The sequence below is a fragment of the Equus caballus genome, chromosome 10 (assembly GCF_041296265.1).
Source record: "Equus caballus isolate H_3958 breed thoroughbred chromosome 10, TB-T2T, whole genome shotgun sequence".
In the NCBI taxonomy this organism is placed as follows: Eukaryota; Metazoa; Chordata; class Mammalia; order Perissodactyla; family Equidae; genus Equus; species Equus caballus.
In genome coordinates, this window is record NC_091693.1 from 87,812,596 (window position 1) to 87,831,747 (window position 19,152).

A 19,152-nucleotide genomic window follows, 5' to 3' on the forward strand; every position below is an offset into this window, starting at 1 on the left:
CACAGCGGCCAGCTCTCAAAGTCGATGGTCCCCGTGCTCTTGCCAGCTCCCTGCTCCTCTCAGAAGGCAAGATGGCGCAGCAGACGCAGCCTCAACTTCCGGTTCAGACAGATACAACTTCACATTCTGGTTTTGCAACTTCTCGGCAAGTTACTGACTTTTACTCAACCCTGATTTTTCTCATTTGTGAAATGCACGTAAAATCCCACTTCATCCTCCCCACCCCTATGACTTGCAAGGTTTTTTTCTTTCTTTTTTGAATACAAAATTCATTTAGTCAACGTTTATGCATCAAGCACTGTTAAATCCTTTGCAAGAATTATCTTATTTAATCCTTATCAGAGAGTGAGTTTCATTTATGATCCTCATTTTGCAGATGAAGAAACTAGGAATCAGAGAACTTAAGTGACCCGTCCAAAGTCACACAGGGAGTAAGAGGTGGAACCAATTTCCCACTGAGGAAGTCTGACCGGGAGCCTAACCCTTAACCACAGCTTGCAACCATGACAGTGCCCGGCAAGTATCATCATGTGTGGCCTGTGGACAAAACTCAGTTGACGTTAATTCTGCATTTCCTCTTGCCTCAAAGAGCTATGACACTGAGCTCAGGCCCGGCAGTCAGAAAATCTGGATTCGAATGGCTTGGTCCATCACTTTTACTCCCTCATGGGCATAATAAAAACACTGGATTAGGTAAATCTGAAATGTTTCTCCTGAATTTGTACTAAATGAATTTGGACACTCTTTGAATGCTTGCTCCAAACAGAGAATGACTTTAAAAAATTTTTCTCCTAAAATTTTATGAAAATTTTGCATTTGCTTCCATAATCTGTTTATTTTAAAAATAGATACTAAATTCTTTACCAGCCAAAGCCCTCTCCTTCACACACTCACGCCCACCACACCTCATCCTGCAGCTCCTTTTAGATGTAAAACAACGTTTTTAACTTGTCTTAAAATACAGTAACTGCTAGCAATCACACTCATTGTCCAAAAAGATAGCACTCTCCAAAATCTAGAAAAGAGAGAATGTTCAACTTAAATGATGCAAAAGGGAGTGATAGAATGATGAAGACATATGTTTTATGTAATATTATAATCTCAGCTTCCAATCCCAATGAACGCACCTTTTCACTAAGCCCCTTACCCGTCCTGCAGTTCTCGTGTGTCCCTTTACCTGACTCATGGCTGCATAGTCCCAAGAGACCGCTCAACTTGCTTTGAGAAGCACAGATTTCACTGATTCCTCCAGTCCTCTGAACTTCCACCATTCTATTTATCTATGTGATGTGGAAGCTTATGACAGAAGCTGCCCTTACACGTGACACGAATCCCTAAAATTCATCCCTAAAATTCATTGTTTTCTCATGAAAACAATCAATGCACTTTTGGTATCTCGCAAACTTGGCAGAGATTGCTGGATTTTCTACAAATTGAAGAGTAGCGATGGTGACATGGTTGGTGGTGATGGTGCTGATAAAACACAGCCCCAGCTCTAGACGGGATGGTTTCTTATAAAGACAAAGTTGAAACTTAGGTATCAAATTTGGAAACCGTTGGACCCACAAGTCCATTTGGAGGGCAGGAATGGTAAATTCACGGAACAAACTAAGGATTGTTTTGATAGTACTTTTTCCCTCCCATTTGCCTATATCTAAAACTCAATTCGTACTATTTAAGGGAGGATGAATTTTGTTCAAGCCATTTACAAAAGTGAAAAGAAAAGTTAACTTGAATAATAAGTCAATATTTTGATCTTTGTACAAGCATTAGCAGAATTTAAGAATAACACTTAAAATAAATTGTTATAATATATGGGATATATACAGGAACATTATATTTTTGAAAAACAAACCGTAAAAAGCCCTGTTAATTTTGAAAGCACGACAGCCAGTAGGGTGGAAAGATTTAGTATTCCAGTAATAAGAGTTTGGAATTCCAAAACACAGAAAAATTGTCATTTTTATTGTTTTGCTTGGTTTGGTTTTATTCCAGGAAGTTAGGAGACACTGGGCCAGACAGTATAGACGACAAGTCATGATGTGAATGCTTCCTGCGAGACAGGAAACACTCTCAGACCCTGCGTACGACTCCCCGTGAAGTCTGCTCTTTGTTTCCAGTACATCCATTTGTCTCTTTGTGCTTAAATCTATGTGCCGTGTCCAAATGAGGCAGAGAAAACTGTACTTCTAGGACAATATGTCTCCTAAAGAAACTGTTGCTATAGCACCAAGGAGTAAGTGAAGATGCTCACCACCGATTTATCAAGAGATATTTGGTACAAATGGAGGGAGTTGCTAGAGTAGCTTTCCAAAGGATCTCATAATAAAAATGTTCCGTTCCCAAATGGTAATGATTTCACACACGCACTCAAGTGTATACATACATACATGTATATGATTTGCTTTCAAGTGATTTGAGATTTTTAAAAAAGAAATCATTAAAAATCAGTTTTAATAATGAATATGTTTTGAATTTGTGTTTTTGAGTTATTTTCATTTTGATCATGCAGATCTTGGAAACTAATAACCCAGAATATTTTCCTCATCACTTTGACACTGATTCACTCTGCCCGTGAATTGTCCACCTGGACGGAGGAGGAAAATTTCTCCTTCAGGATGGAGTTGGCTTCGATTCAACGATCAGATCCATGCAGTTCCCCAAAGGTGTGCTCTTATTGCTGCAAAAAAAGAAAACAAATATATAATAATGATGTTTAAATTATTGAACGATGCTAGCCAAAACTTGCAAGTTTACAGTAACAATGAGCACAAAATTATGGTAAAAATCTTCTTTCCTACACGTATTTCTGATGAAATTATAGCAATATTATTTCAAGCCAAACTGAACTGCAGTAGAATGATATGTTTCAGCCCACTTACTAGACAGCAGGTTTTTATTACAAAAATCCTATTTTCCATTAGTTTCATTTGCAAGGCAGATATCTGACCACTGGTTGAGAGGATGGCATGTCAGCCCTCAGCATTTGAAAGAGAATTGAGGTGTTGCAGGGTGGCCTTGCTGCTTCCGAAATCTCCGGGGGGGGGGGGGGGGGGGGGGGGGGGGGGGGGGGGTCCTTCCTTGCCTCTTCCCGTTTCTGTTCCCCAGGCGCTCCTCGGCTTGGGGCAACATAACTCCAAACTCTGCCTCTCCCTTTACGTAGCCATCTTCTCCGTGCGTCTGTGTCTTCACATCCATTCTCTGCGTGTCTCTCTCTCTTCTTATGGAACAACAGTCTTTTGGGACTAAAGGCCCACCCTACTCCATATGACCTTATCTTAATTAATTACATTAGCAATGGTTATATTCCAAGTAAGGTCATTCCAAATAAGGTCATTCTGGGCTATGGGAGGTTAGGTTGTCGGCATATCTTTTGAGGGGACACAATTCAACTCATAATACTTGCTACACACCGTTCCCAAGGCTGGGATTACAGCAAGAATAAGACAAAGTTCATGCCCTCCATGTGCAAGGAGATGGACACTAAACAAACAAAATCCAAGAGTATCAATTAGTGATAAACGTGGTGATAACAGGGCACTGAGTAGACTGGGTGGTCAGAACGATCGCGCTAGGGTGACCTTCAAGCTGAGATCCCAAGGCAAGAAGGAGGCTGCCGTGCAAGATGGAGAACAGAGGATTCCAGGCAAAGAAAACCAAAGCTCCCAGGAGGAAAGAGTTTGTCCCTGTGCCACTGCGCACAGCAACATCTGGCTGCACAAAGGCTTTCCTTTCTTTCCATGAATTTGTGCGATACTTCACAAATTATCCACCCAAATTTGAGCTCCTAGTAGGTCATTTTCTGTAAACCCATGGACAGAGGGAATAGCAACCCAAGCAATGGGACTTCTCATGCTCTAAAAAAGAGTACTCATCTTTAGTTTGAAGATGTCGTATCCTTTTATGGACTATGAGGTTATTTTTATAGTTTGACAGCTACTTTCCAAATATAACTAAAATATCATTGCAAAGAATTATTTTAAAAAAGGGAAATTTTTAGTGCCTAGATAAGTCCTACTCATATCTCCTTAAAAGATATCTGATCTGATTTGCATCTATGCGTTCATACAAGATATTAGTGTCATTTATAAGAAATCATCCTCAAGTTTATCTCTAAATTAAACAAATAATGTAGAAACAGCCATTTTGATGAAATCTAGCTGTATTTCACAGAAGCCACATTTTTCTAAGAACTCTCTTCCTTTTTTAATTCTGTAGGTTCAATCCTATTGGATATAGTGTTGATCTAAGCTGGGCTGTAGGTCGTTTCATTTCAAGGAAAATGAAAGCACTGTATGACAGAAAAGACTCAGGTCAGAATCGTTTGCACCTTTCCTATGTCGCATCTGGATTTGCATTTTTAATACTTTTAGGAAGAGTCACAGTAAAAATAAGACACATTTTTTCCTTTTTGCTGTTTGCAGACATAAGCATATTTTACTCACTGAATTATTAACTTTTCCATATGCCTGTCAGTTTTCAGAAAAAGGCCAAGAACTTGTAAAATAATGTCAGAATCTGTGATTCAGCGAGAGAACAAATGCACCCAGTTCCCAGAATAACCTCAGAAATGACCCAATTGAATCCTAAATAAGGAGCTGTCTAAGAATACAGTTGCCTCACAGGAACTTTCTATGAATTTTCTCAAACAAAATTTAACAAAGGCCAAGTCCTCTCTTAAGATACTCAAAATTTAAAACCGACCGTCTTTTCATCCATTTTTGGGGGGAAGAAAATATCATGCTATAAATCCTTAAAAATTAACCAAATAAGCAAAAACCTCCATATGAAATAAACATTTCAAGAAACTTATAGGAGGTTTCTCTTTTCTGTTGAGTTATATTTCAAATAATTGCATTAGAAGAAAGACATCAGGAGATTAAACACAAAGTCGAGCCTACTCTCTCCCGTCGGATCATTCGAGACTAACCTAAACAACCAGACCAGCCTTCACTCACGATGGGACGGTGACACCCAGTCCTTGCGCTCTCTCCACCCTCCATCAGCCTGCCTGTGGTTCCTGGAGGCGTTAGACTCAGGCTGGGGCATCCCTGTCCTAGCCCTGGGGACAGGCACTGAGAAGGCATGGTCCATCAGGGCAGCCAGAAAGGAGGTCAGTTTTCATTCAGTCGGGTTTTCTATTGCTTCTTAAAGGCCCACAGTGATCGTTTCCAGAGGTCTGAGGGAAATGCTGATCCCCTGGAAGAGTTAACAAATAAGCTATGGATACTTTACTAATAGTAGCCCCGTTAATCAACGGGGTTGGTAGAGTTGAAGCTCACATATAAATAAGCCTTTCAGAGTCCAGTGTCTGTGGTTGCCTAAAATAGTAGACCCTATTCCAGGGTCTACTCCAGTGAAAGGGTATGCGTATGAATATGACTTCAGAGATACGAAGATGGGAACCCCAGCCATCGAGGAGGCTGACCCTTTTTCTAAACCAACTGTAGAAAAGCTATCATTTTCTCTTCTACCTTTTATACCACCATCAGAAAGACACCGCACTCCTTCCGTTCTAGAAGCACGTGACAAGAACAGGCACAAGAGTCTGCTGGCTTTTTCTTGCTGGTGGTGTTCCTACCTGCCTCTCCAGTTTTGCACACGAGTAAGTGAAGACTGAGTGAATACAGAAAGGAAAAATTGCCCTCAAGGTAGTTTGCAGCTTCAAGGAACAGAACAAATGTCAGCGTAGGAAAGGAAATAGCAACTTACTCAGTGTCAAGCAAATGCACTCCACTGTCGTAGGGACCGACTTGTCGGTACAGGTGAGGGAGCACTCTGCTCACAGGAGAACCGCACCGTCTTGGCAGGTGTCTGAGCAGAGGCTGCCGTGGGGTGTGTTCCTCCTCAAACCTTTCATTATGCTGCTCCGACTTGCTACCAAAGGCTGCCTGGGCATGTCGATTCTAGTGAGTTCTGTGCAGCAGTAGGGACTGAGAATATAAAAAGAGACAACACTTCACAGATGTGGGTAATTTCAGAAAAGTGGAGACGAGGAGGGGGCAGGCTGTGGGGCCTGAGGAAAGCATCACTACTATAGTCAGGGACACCTGAAGCTTCCATACGCTTTGCAGACTCATTCATGTGGGGAAGCACACATCTTCTTTCTGTGTTTACTCTTCCAGATTCTCCCTCCCACTTGGGAACTTCTCCGGCTGGATTTTAAAGCTGTGGTTTTAAAGCTGGCCCCTCGGACCTCAGCAGATTGGTTTGATCATGACGGTTCCCAAGACAATGACTACACAAAGCAGAGCAGAAATGAGATATTTCTAGTGTAAGCAACATTTTAGTAAAGAAGACGAATTGGGGTGAGTGGACCCCAACTTCTTGAAATTGGAAGTCTACCTGGTTGAGATTCACTGGATAGTTATCTCTCGACTGCCTTTGGCCACAGAAAGGCCCATAGCTGTAGTTCAGAGAAAGCGAAACCCAGCGAAAAGGATCCCATCATAAATCATAAGCCGGGTGAGCCAGCGGTGGAGACAGGGTGGGGGGGGGGGGGTGTGTGTGGAGCGGGGAGAGGGCTCTGCTTCACCTAAACATTCTGAACTCCAACTTCTTTCCACCTTGCTGAGGGGTTGGCAAACTACAGCCCACAGTGAAATCCAGCCCAATTCTGCAAGCTAACAAAAGTATTCACGTTCTTAAAGGGTTGTGGGAGCAGCAGCAGTGGCACAGAGACCTTATGTACCCACAGAACCCTCAAATATTTATCATGTGATCCTTTACAGAAAGTTTGCTGACCCCTGACGTGAGTCCACAAGTTCCTAGAGCTTCGAGGAGCTTCGCTGGCCTCTCTGTGAGCAATCTCTGATGGGAGAAGGAAGAGAGTGTGGAGGACGTCGTGGGAGGTGTTAGGACCAGGCCTGGAGAAGCTGTCTGTGCCTGGTGTCTGCGCCCCTTTGGGCAGAACACAATCCATGGCTGTAGCTACCTGCCAGGGAGAACAGGAAATCAGGCCAGCTCTGGGGCTGGGAGGAAAAGGAATCTGGCTGATGAAAATGCAGGTGTCCCAAGGCACACGAGGTTAACTGCTGGAAGAATTAAAGAGGCAGTCGTTAAAGAGTTCAGGAAAAGGCCAGAGCACTTCAGTCTGAGCTTGGGAGGCTATCACGGTGGTTTCCCAGAAGAGGTGGAAGTCTGATCGTCAGTCATGAAGAGGGTGGGAAAAGCAGGTAAGTGGAATGAGATCGTCAAAGCACAAAGGTGGAAAATGTCAGGCTTGCCCAGGGCATCATATTTAACATGGAAAGAGGCTCCGTTGGGATGTCTGGAAAATCACTTAGAAAGGTTGGGTTGAGCTGGTGAAAGTATCAGGCCACGGCAGGCAAAAGATGTGGATGCCACCTTTTAAAAATCCTACAACCAGGGATCTTTTTCTGATTTGTATTTTATTTGTTTAGTTTTTGCTCTATGGCAGCATGGTCTAGGGGTCTGGAAATTTTGCATCTTCTTCATAGGCGTCCCGGAGTGAGGGCTACCTTCAGAAGATGGGAACGTTGCAATTTCAAGAAATGAAACGAAATGATAAAAATGGACCCATCTCTTTTTTAAAAAAATCAAATTTGTAAGCCATACATTTACAAGAGTGTATAATAACACTTATACTCAGTTTAAAGAACAATGACGAAATGAACACTCAGGCACCCACCACCCACACGAGTAATAATAGAACATTGCTAGGATTGGTGACACCCACCCACCCCCTTGATCGCATTCCCTCTCTCCTATTCCCTCCCTCGAAGAAACAGTAATCCTGAATTTCATGTTAGTTGTTCCTTGCTCTTCTTTATACTTTTGTCACCTCTGTATGGATTCCTATCAATACATTGTTTAATTTTACCTACTTTGACCTTTGTACGGATGAAATTGTACCATACATATTCTTCTATGCCTTACTTTTGCTCAATCTGATATTCCTGAGACTCCTTCAAGTTGCTGCTGCTTGTAGGTAGTAGCCAACTCATTCACAGAGTGTGCTGCTCTGTCACTCCCGCTACGCTTGATGGCCATTCCTCTTTCTTTTTAAATTGGACAAAATTTATCCCTTTCAAAGAAGACATTAAAATGAATACAAACAAAACAAAACAACAGGAAATAAGGTGCTGGCAAAGGACACATTGCTCTTTGTTTGCAGAGCGTTTGAAAGGTCCAGCGTCTCTCTCCTTGGAAGTCCTTGTTCTTAGGGGAGTGTAGAGTTGTCACTGCTGTGACATTTGCCTGTACTCTTTTCGGTGGTTTATTTTTTCAGCTCCTGCGTGTTCCGGAAGGCCTCCAGCTACTTCAGAGCCTGCGCCTCTCCCCGTGTCCTTCTCCGCCCAGTTCAGAACGTTCCCAGCACTTTGGTGCTCACAGGTCTCAGACTCAAGGTCAGGACACTTTTCACAAGCCCTTCATAGAAGACTTTCCTTGCATCCCTCAGGCTGCTGAAAACACAGGATTTGCCCTTTATTATCCAGTTCTTTAGCACATAATGTAAGTCTGACAGTGACAATTCTATGCTATTCATCTTCATTATCAGACTTTGTTCTTGAGTCTCTCACTGGCTGCGTTTCAGAAATGAAATAAGCCACTCTCCCTTCAGGTCTTGATTCTGGCTAAGAGGAGGTTCCCAGCTCAGGTGGACACATCCGTCTCCTGGTGCCTCACCGTGGGCATGTCCGTGCCCTGTTCCGGGAGAGAAGCTCGGCTGTTCGAGTCTCCCTATGTAACAGAGTTTTCAAGAGTGTAAACAACCATCTGGTTTCTTCCTACAGAAAGAGACAAGAAAATATTTCTGGGAGTCGTGAATATTCTACTTCTCAAACATTTCTTTGAGCTTCTTTTTCTTTTTGTTGTATATTTCATGGGGAGTTTTCAATTCTGAATAATAATATATGTTTGTCTCATGAGAACAACCTGAGTTGCAAATACTCATTTTTAAGCTTCTCTGCTTAGAGCAATCAGTTTCATAAATTATGCATCTGTTACGTGATATGCATTTTCCAACAGGTAGTCTAAAGCCATCCCACGTGAATGCTCATTTTCACATTAAAGTTAGAAGATGCCTGGAAGCCTGATTTTCTGCCTTTTTTTTTTTTGGCTGAGAGGCAGATACTCTTCTTTTGAAAACCTTATTTATTCCTGATGGGAAGTTTTATTTCTATCTTCAGAAACATCATTTTAGATTTGTGTAATCAGTTCAGCAAACTGCTGCTTAAAGTGATAAATAACTATCAAATTAAACTTGCAATTAAAGTTTACTAAAAATATAGGTTGCTATAATTTTGTTGGTGATAGATGTACAGAAGTAGACATGATTAATGATGATTACTAATTATGCAGCTGTGTGCACAGCATACAAGTCTCAGAACCATGGGTTGGCAGCTAAATAAGAGCTTCATCCTCGGGAAGCCTCTGTTTCTAGTCAGCTCGTTTCTAGTCAGGACTTTAACACCCCCTCCACCTGCTGTCCCTTAGCTCGACAAAGACACCCAGAAAAACAGAGCTGAATGGCCACCTCATCTCTCCTTTCCTTTGTTGTTGTTTTGTTGACTCTTAGATTCGAGTCTAAAAACAAATGCCATCAATGAGAGAAATGATCAGATATTAATAATGGTATAGAGGGAATCATCTTGTTAAAATTCTGACTTCTTTCTTTCCTAAATTTTGGATGACTTGTCTTGGCATTTCATATTAAAGATGACTCAGTGGTGAGGCTAACGGAAATCACTATAAAGTAAAATCCTTAATATTTGACTTACTGACAGAAGACCTGGGTTTGATGACTTCCTCTGTAACTTGAAATAAGGAAACCTACGAATTAGATACCTCTCAAATTTTTTTCCTTTTTTTTGAGGAAGATTAGCCCTGAGCTAACATCTGCCACCAATCCTCTTCTCTTTTTTTGCTGAGGAAGATTGGTGCTGAGCTAACATCCATGCCTATCTTCCTCTACGGTGTATGTGGGACGCCTGCCGCAGCATGGCTTGATAAGCAGAGCATAGGTCTGCGCCCGGGACCCAGGCCAGAGAACCCCAGGCTGCTGAAGCAAAGTACATGAATTTAAGAGCTGTGTCACTGGGCTGGCCCCAACCATATATTTTTTTTGATTAGCACAAAAATCACACTTTCTCTTTTCTATTCTTTGCTTCTGTAGAAAAGTCATTATTTTAGGAAAAACAATTTTGTAAATAAAACAACAGAGATCCACGGAAGTTATATGAAATTGTAATATCTCAAATTTAGTTCTCATATCCCAATCGTGTGATACGCTAGGGCTCCAATCAATGGGCAAGAACAAGAGGGAAATGGGAACCCACATACCATTCGTCAAGCCGTGCTATAGCGGCATCCCACATACAAAATAGAGAAAGATTGGCCCTGAGTTAGCATCTGTTGCCAATCTTCCTCCTTTTGCTTGAGGAAGATTGTCACTGAGCTAACATCTGTGCCAACCTTCCTCACCAGAAAAAACAAAAGATGGAGGAGATGGGTTACATCGTTTTTAAGAAAAAGGCAGCTTATCCATGGCTGAACTTTTAAGACCACCTTTGACATTATTTGAGTGCTTCGTATTAAGCAACAGAACTTAAGCAATTTTATTTTAGTATCATGATCATAAAAATCTACAGACTTTTTTTTTTTTTTTTTAACAAAGTGGCTCAAAGAGACGTTGGGGAAGGAAGCAAGATATTCACGACTGAGAAGTGTTCTCAGGGGACCTAGGTCATTTGGTCCCCAGGACACAGCGCTGGGAGATGCCTGCAAGGGGAAAGCTCTAGAGGAATTTGCAGCTGCCGCTCCCTCCCCTCCTGAGGGATGCAGGGCAGACTGCAGGACTGGAGCCAGTGTCAGCGACCAAACCTGCCTGACAGCCACTCCTGAGACGGCCCAGCCCAGCTCCTGCCGTCACGGCTGGCTGGTCCACGGGGGCTGACGGCCACGGTCAGGACCAGGGCGGACGCAGGGTCAGAGCTGCTGACACACGGCCGCTCACGCTTCTGGGGCTCCAGAAATGAAATACATCTTTGGAAAGACATATGACAAAAGGTTTTCCCTTCAACTGCTCAGCATGTGGTACCGAATTTTGGAGGGTTAAAACAAAAAACAACCATTGCTTATCCTCTCAGGCCTTATCAAGGGTTTTATCACATTTTTATAAAACATAGCCTCAGCCCCAAAGCTTTGTTTGCATGAGGGTGTGTCCAGTCCATGGGTGGAAAGTTTCCATAATTCTTTCCAGTCTGTTCCATGTTCCTCCCTCCTTTGTTCGTTAGTTCAGGGTCTCTGTCCATTGTGATCCTAATGTGCTCTAATGCCAAGGATCGACTTTATTTGAGATTTTAAACCTTCAAGGATCAAAATGGTGGGGGAAAAAAATCAGAATTCTTTTGGGGTAGAACCAAATATTTGCCAAATGTGCTTATGAAATGCAAACGAGATTCTTTCCTCACTCAGTCAATCAATCAGTTATATTTGTTAAATGGTTATTCAGCCAATACTATTTCAAAGACACCATATTCCTCTTTTTTTAATCCTTCGATTCAGCAAGTTAACCACAATGACCAATTTTGTGGCTAAAATGGTAACATTGTTTGTGTACTTAAGTCTCTTTCCCACTCGTGGCGTCTCCCGCCTCCTGGGTCCGAGGCAGGTGTCGACAGCTGTTATTCTGTGACGGGGTTTTTAGACACATCAGCACTGTTGGGTGAACAAATGTCTTCATCAGGAAGTCACGAATTGGCTTGAGATAAGGAAACGTCGATTTGAAAACCATTTTCCCCCGGTCTCATTTGCACTGTCTCTTCCTTTAGCTGCTTTCTGTTGGGAATTCTGTCCTTTATGTCACTGCAAAGCTTGTCCACCTGGCACCCATCACACCTACACACTCCTTTCTTGCACAGAGCAACCATCTTACCATTTTCTAAAAGAAGCTCATAGATTCATGTAGTAAGAGACTAAAGTCAGCATCTGCTCTCCATTCGACAACAGACTTCAGAACACAAAGGCCACGCGTGCCGCCTGCAGGGAGCAGATCAGGGGACCCCTCTCTTCTGGGACAGGCAATTCTGAAACCATGGGGTCACTCCCCAGCTCCAAGATGAGCAGCGCTCCAGCAGCCTGGAGAGCAAATTCCGCGGCTTTCTTTTCAGCACAATGCAAAAGCGTATCACACTGCTGGCAGCCTGCGGCCCACTTTGTAACTTAAAAGCAAATTCTAATTCTTTGAAGACTAAACATTAAAAAAACCCCTCAAACCTAAACAAATTTTAGTCTCTCTGGAAAAGCAATTGATAAATACGCTCAAACTGTGAATATATTTTCATTCTATTAAGCATTTATTCGTTAAAAAATAATATACATTCTGGAAACAGCTCTCCTCTGATGATCTCCCCGGGGCCAGAACACACACATATATTGTGAGGAATCAAGGCCTTGTAGGTGAGAGACATCATTTTGTCAGATGGATGCTTCAGGAAAGAAGATCATGCCAGGAGAGGCATCTATTTCTTTGTTAATTGCATTCTCCACACTATAGTGACCTACTGCGAATTTTATTTGTGATGTGCCGGCTTGCCTCGGATGAGCTGCGTTTCCCGGAATTCCTGTTCCCGCGTATTTCTGGTTAAGGTGGGCTGTCAGAGACATTCTTGTGGGAGACGTGGAGGGTGGAAGTGAAGCAGCAGCCATATTCTAGCCCGCCCGTGCCGTTGCCTGTCTGCTGGCTCACCCCAGTGATGCGACACAGTGGCTGGACCTGCAGCTGCTCCATCTTCCCCTGGGTGCTCCTTCTGCCTCTCTGATCCCTGCCCCTGGTGAACAGAAAGACTCAATTGCTCCCTACATGGTGCTAAGACATTTGCATTTCGGAGGGTGGGAAATAAATCCCATAAAACATCAGGGGCCTGCAACCTCAGTGAAATGTCTAGGGGTCCAGTCTGAGGCAGGTTGAGTAAATGGGTCCTTTCTGAGCCGTTTAATGAATAACCCCAAAAGCTACCAATTATGAGTGGGGCCCAGAACAAGAGAAAGCTCTATGAGAAACCCAAGTTGCTATGCAAGCAGCTCTGCTGCTTGGACCATATGACCCAATGGATCCGATGGTGCTTGAGGGGCAGGCGCAGGCAGGGTGCTGTTTGGAGCGTTTTCAGGCCCTTAAATGAGTTTCACAATGAGGATCCTTAGGATTTTGGAATAAAGCCCTACCATCTTCTTTTAAGAAATAGCTTTTGTTTTGCTACTGGGTTTTAGTGAAAATTGAATGCGTGGTCATGGGTCACCAAGTTACCCTGTGACCCAAGCTACCTGTTACTAGGTGTTGTCTGATCCACTGAGCCATAAAGTTGAGCACGCACAGAAGTACTTCGTTCGCAAGTGGGAGTGGTATGCCTGAACTTGGCTTCGGGCAGAACCTGAAGACACAAGTATGTTGCATGAGTAAGTGACCCGCACATCCACAGCCCCTGCTTCTGATCCTTTGTCTTCTCTCTCTTAACCTGCGCCCGTGGCCTCTTGAGGAGCTGTCTGTGCCCGGGTGATGGAAGAAGAAAAAAGTCAGGCCTCGTCTGCAGGTGGTTCTGCACAATAGGCTGATGTCACTCAGAAGCAGACAGCTAAAACCAAAATGGACCGCTGAAATACCACAGCCCACTCTGGGCTGGCCCTGAAGGACAGTGCTGAGGGAAACGCTGCCAGCGCACAGAACTTTGAGCAGTGCACCTGGCTGTCCAGTTTGCTTAAGAGAGATGTCCAGAAGTACAGGTCTATACTAATTCACCGACTGTGGCTAATATTTGCCTGGAAGGTGAGAGATTTGGAAGAAACATGATGAAAAATTGATGGCAAAGTTCTGGAGGAGAAGTAGGTTGACAGATCTCTCCAAACAGGCAGGACGTGTGAAGATATTTATGTTCTCTGAGAATGCTCACCAAAGAAACTCAATAGAAGAGTATTTTAATAATCAGCTGCATAGGATGAGCCATTTTGTGGGCATCAGTCAACCTTTTTCCCCAGAAACCCTGCCATTGGCAAATTGGCCCATGAATAAAGTGGCCACGGTGACAGAGACGGACGTTATGCATGGGCTCAGCAACACAGGCTTCTACTTACCAAAGCCCAGCTGGCTATGGCTGCTGTGGAGTGCCCAACCTGCTAACAGCAGAGGTCAACACTGAGCCCCTGACATGGCGCCATTCCAGCTGGCTGCCTATTGGCAGTTGATTCTATGGGATCAGCTCTGTTCCCTTAGGGAAGGGGCAGCGCTTTGTTTTTACTGGAAGAGACACTACTCTGGATACAGATTTGCCTTCCCTGCACACTGTGCTTCTGCCAAAACCACCACCAAAACCATGTACAAAATGACTTATTCACTATCTTGGTGTGTCACACAGCACCACTGCTGACCAAGGAACTTATTTCACAGCAGATGAGGGACAGCAACTGGCTCATGGAGTTCACTGGTCTTACCATGTTCCCCATCACCCTGAAGCAGCTGGCTTGAGAGAATGCTGGAATGGCCTTTTGAAGGCTCGGTTGTGGTCAGTTGTCCAGGATAAAAAGTGTGCTCTAAATCATCATTCAATGTACATTTCCGCTTCTCCCATAGCCAGGATTTGTGAGTCTGGGAACAAAGGGTGGTTATGGGAAAAGCTCCTCTCACTATTATTCCTAGTGATGTACTAAACATTTGCTGCCCATCCCTATGGTATTAGGTTCTACTGGTCTAGAGGTCTTCGTTCCAAACAGAGGAATGCTTCCACCAGGGAACCCAGCAATGATTCTATTGAACTGGAGGGTCCCTGGGCACTTTGACTCATGCCGCTGAATCAACAGGCAAAGAAGTGAGTGATTGAACCTGGACTGCTTCTACACAAAGAGGTAAGGGCATATGTTTCCAATCTTAACAGTCCTCGAGGCTGCCTCTCAGAATTCCCACATCCTATGATTAAGCTACATCAACTCAATTTGAAGGACTGCTAATGGCCTGGACCCTTCAGGAATGAAGACTTGGTTCACCCCACCAGGCAAGGGTCCATGACGAGCTGAAGTGTTTGCTGAAGACAAACGCATATGGAATGGATAGTGGAAGGAAGTAGTTATAAATCTCAGCTATGACCACAGGACTAGTTACAGATATAAGTACTATAATAGTTATATTCATTTCTTGTTATGATATGACTATATATGTATGCATATATAGTTTTATATAGTTATAGTTATATATACATGCATATAAAAGTATTTTTATATGTGTGCATTTAACCAAATTATTTTTACGTTTGTCCTCTTTCGCATTCCCTTATCATCTGCCATAAATGTGTTCATAGTGTTAACTTAACAGCTCAGTGTAGGAGTCATAGGGCAGCAGAGGGGAAAGTAAATCAGCTAGGACTACAACACGAATGGACACCACCCAAAATCAAAGAAAGAACCTGCGATCCTCTTCTGGGGAGAGGTTAATGTGTGCGGGGCTGCACCTGGGAGAGATGTATGGTGTTAGGCGGAGCCACGACTCTGTTGTTACCTTTGTGTGGAGATGAAGTATGACTTAAGAGATGTATATGAGTGCCAAGTGGGCAAGGGTGACTTTGTAACGAGGGAACTTGAGCAGCCTGAACTCTGTTTCCCAGAATTCCCTCTCCTGTATGCTTCTGGAGAGAGCTGGCTGGGGGAGACATCCCTGTGTAAAATTTGGAGGGGGAAGCGAAGCAAAGCTCATGCATGTTGTCCCTTCTCTGCTGTCTCACCTCCTGCACCAGGCAGCAGCTGGGCCTGTAACTGCTCTCGCCCCTTCAGACCTCCCCAGCTCCTCCAACTCTTGGGCCAGGTGTGTGTGTTTGGCCCTGTGATAAAGGGCCCTGCTCCTGCAGGACCCCCACGCAATCAGGTCAGGGGCAGTTAGAAGTGATGGGAGTTGCAGTCTGTCCTTGTGAGCCACAGCTTGTACCTGTGGGTTCTGGCTTCTGCTGGCTCTTCCTCATTTTACATCCATCTTTCTTTCCTGACAGCCTGTCCTTGGACTTCAAGCTCCAGCTTCAGATGTGAAGACAACAACTTTACAGACATGACTTAACCACACCCCACAATTATGTAAGGTCAAATTCCTATAAGTATATGATATGTATGTATATATATACACATTCCAGTGTTTCCACTTCTGTCATTGAACTCTGACTAAGACAGTATTCTGGTTGAATGTTACATTGAAAAGTTTACATTCTCAAAAAAACCTTCAGTTTTATTGAGATATAATTGATGTACAATAAATTGCATGTATTTAGATTGTACGGTTTGATGTTTTGACATATGCATACACCCATGAAACCATCAATATAATCAGGAGGTTGAAAGTACTCATCACCCTCAGAAGTTGACTTCTTCCTCTTTCCCATCACCCCGTCTCTGCTCCTCGTTCCCTACTTCCCCAGGCAACCACTGATGTGCTTTCTCTTAGTCTAGATTAGTTTGCATTTTCTAGACTTTTGTATAAATGCAATCATACAGTATGTGCTCTTTTTTGTCTGGCTTATTTCACTCAGTGTAATTATTTTGAGATTCATCTGTGTTGTTACGTGTTCATTCTAAAATAGTTTCTTCTGAAACGTTAAATTCTTAATGAACAGCATTTCGTTTAAGTATAGGTCAATCACAAACATTTAGACGCAGTGTGACTGGGCATAAATCAGAGAAGCAGAAACCCAGGCCACCAGAGGTGACGTGCTGGGAGCATTTCCTCCGGATCTAGAGGTAGCATCATTACCTCACCCTCACTGTCAACTGGAGAAGCATAAGGTTCTCTGGAAAGAGCTTTGAAAGTCTGGACTCTGCGTGAAAAAGAAATCTTGGCCAGTGGAGCAGGGCTGGACCGCACCATCGACAAAGGTAATCTAGGAGACCAGGGAGGAAATGGGATACCCCCCACTGAATGTTTAATGTGGCATCTTCTGAGGGACACATGAGATGACATCAGCCTGAGTAAAAATGAGTTGTTCTTATTCTTACCTTTCTTCAGCCCCACAGTGGCTCCTTTGCATAGTTTTGCTGTATCTGGTTTTCTCACACGTTGCCCAGATAAGCCAGGAGTGACAGATTGCTCCACAGGGTCCCTTGAAGCCTCCAGATATGAGTCATGGAAAACAACATAATGTAGTGGATATTTGACGAAAAGCAAGCGATCTGGATTTTAACCCAGATCTGATACTTATTTATTAGATGTAGCACTAGGAATAAGTCAGATTCTCTCTCTGAGTCTCATTTCCTTAGCTGTAAACTGAAGAAACTGGATTACTTGATTTGGAAAATCTCTTAATTCTCTGTATGCAAGAGTGGGATAATAAAGGCCTAGAGGATTAACAGGTATGCTCATGCCGAGAACCATGTAGATAGCGTGAATCAAATCCCCGTTTGTAGCTGGAGGCACTACAACGTTCCCATCCATCCATCCATCTATCCATCCATCCAATAAATATTTAGCAAACGCTAATATATACTACACGACATTGTGCCTGGCAGTGGAGACAGGAAAGTGAATACGATCCAGCTCCTTTCCTCGAGATGCTCACAGTTCACTGAGGGCAAACAAGGTTATACATACCTAATTACAACATTTGATAATTTCAGTAATAAATATGTCAAGAACAGAGATGGTGTTTTGGTAATATCTTGATCCTCAGAATCTTATACAGAATAAGAGGAGAATAATGGTTTTTTTGTTGAAATAACTCAATAAGAGTACGTTTAGGGCAAAGGGCATTTCAGAAAGGGCTACATGGAATTATGGGAGGGAGGGACTGCAAATGTTAATCTCAAGCATTGTCCTTATAGGAAACTCAAGGCCACTCTTTTTCCTTGGCATGTCTTAATGCCAGTTAAATATTTCTTACTTGTACTAATTACTGCAGCGGCCTTTACTTATTTATTTATTTTTAAGATTGGCACCTGAGCTGACACTGTTGCCAATCTTCCCTCTCTCTTGTCTTTTTTCTTCTTCTCCTCAAAGCCCCCAGTACATAGTTGTATATTCTCGTTGTAGGTCCTTCTGGCTCTGCTATGTGGGACGCCACCTCAGCATGGCTTGATGAGCAGTGCTAGGTCCATGCCCAGGATCTGAACCGGTGAAACCCTGGGCTGCCGATGTGGAGCGCGCGAACTTAACCACTTGGCTACCAGGCTGGCCCTTGCAGTAGCCTTTAGAAAGACGAAGAGCAAAGAGAAGAAAATCCTAATTCTATTCTCTATAGAGCTAAACAGGTAGCCACCAATTCTCCTATTAGGCATGGCCCAACCTGGGAAGCCATCAACTGTCTAAGCAAAGGAGACATTATTTCCTTTGGAATTGGCCAAATTTAATTAATCCAATGTTATTAACTTACACTTTTAAATATAATGTGATGATTTTAAACCTGAGGTTCATCCTCATAAAACAAGTATATATTTTTGAGGTTTATTTCATAAACACTAAAGTGTTTATTAATTAGCATCTAAATTCTCCAGAGATGGTTTTAAATCCACACGTTTCTGTTTCAAAACATTTCTCCTTTATTCTTTTCCATTTTATCAGAATCAAGCAACTTTAGGTGAACTGATTAAAAGAGAAGAAACAGCTTCTACCAGCAGAGAAACCCTGACCATCACTTCTCCATTTTGTCCTTAACTTTACAGTTGAAGATGCTAGAAAATAAACAGCATATGCATATTTCAACAGTTTAGCTTTAAGTGTTTAGCTGTTCAACAGACCTGGCTGAAGTTTGCTCCTCTATCTGACTTCCCCGAAGCCAGCAAGCTGGGTCACGTGGCTGGCTGACCTCCCAGCACCACCTACCTCCACTCCACGAGATGCCATCAGATCCCACCCAAAGGAGCCAGTCGTCCCCAAGAAACAATGAGCAATTCTTACAAGACACAACTGGCGCTCTGTTACTGTGGCACAGGAAGGCTTGATAAGATCTCCCAGCCACAGCATTCTTTTGTGTCAGCAGACGCAAGTGGGATGTTCCTCCTGCAGCTCTTACAGAGCGAGAGGAAGTAGGCTCTGAAACACAATGTTCATTGAAATTGGCTTTCATCTGAGGAATCCCGTGGTGGCTCCTGCTTCGAGATGTGCATTCTGTCTGCAGCTGAGCTCCCTGATGCATTTCCGCTGTTTGTTCTGGGGGGAAGGCAGCACCTTTA

General features: G+C 43.3%; 3 long non-coding RNA genes across 3 annotated transcripts in view; 2 read left to right on the forward strand and 1 right to left on the reverse strand.

Annotated features, from left to right (window-relative positions):
• LOC138915868 (uncharacterized) overlaps positions 1-2,460 on the forward strand; it is a 17,559-nt gene extending 15,099 nt beyond the window's left edge. The window contains exon 3 of the long non-coding RNA XR_011422253.1: positions 377-2,460. This is a non-coding gene — a long non-coding RNA (uncharacterized lncRNA). The remainder of the gene's footprint in view (positions 1-376) is intronic.
• Positions 2,421-18,932, reverse strand: LOC106782514 (uncharacterized). Its single transcript, XR_001379698.3, has 3 exons — positions 16,984-18,932; positions 5,713-5,933; positions 2,421-2,680 (listed from the first exon to the last, which is right to left on the reverse strand). It is a non-coding gene; the product is annotated as an uncharacterized lncRNA (long non-coding RNA).
• On the forward strand, positions 5,923-9,249 carry LOC111775387 (uncharacterized). Its single transcript, XR_002811054.2, has 3 exons — positions 5,923-6,465; positions 6,732-7,175; positions 8,252-9,249. It is a non-coding gene; the product is annotated as an uncharacterized lncRNA (long non-coding RNA).
• Positions 18,933-19,152: the final 220 nt, after the last annotated feature.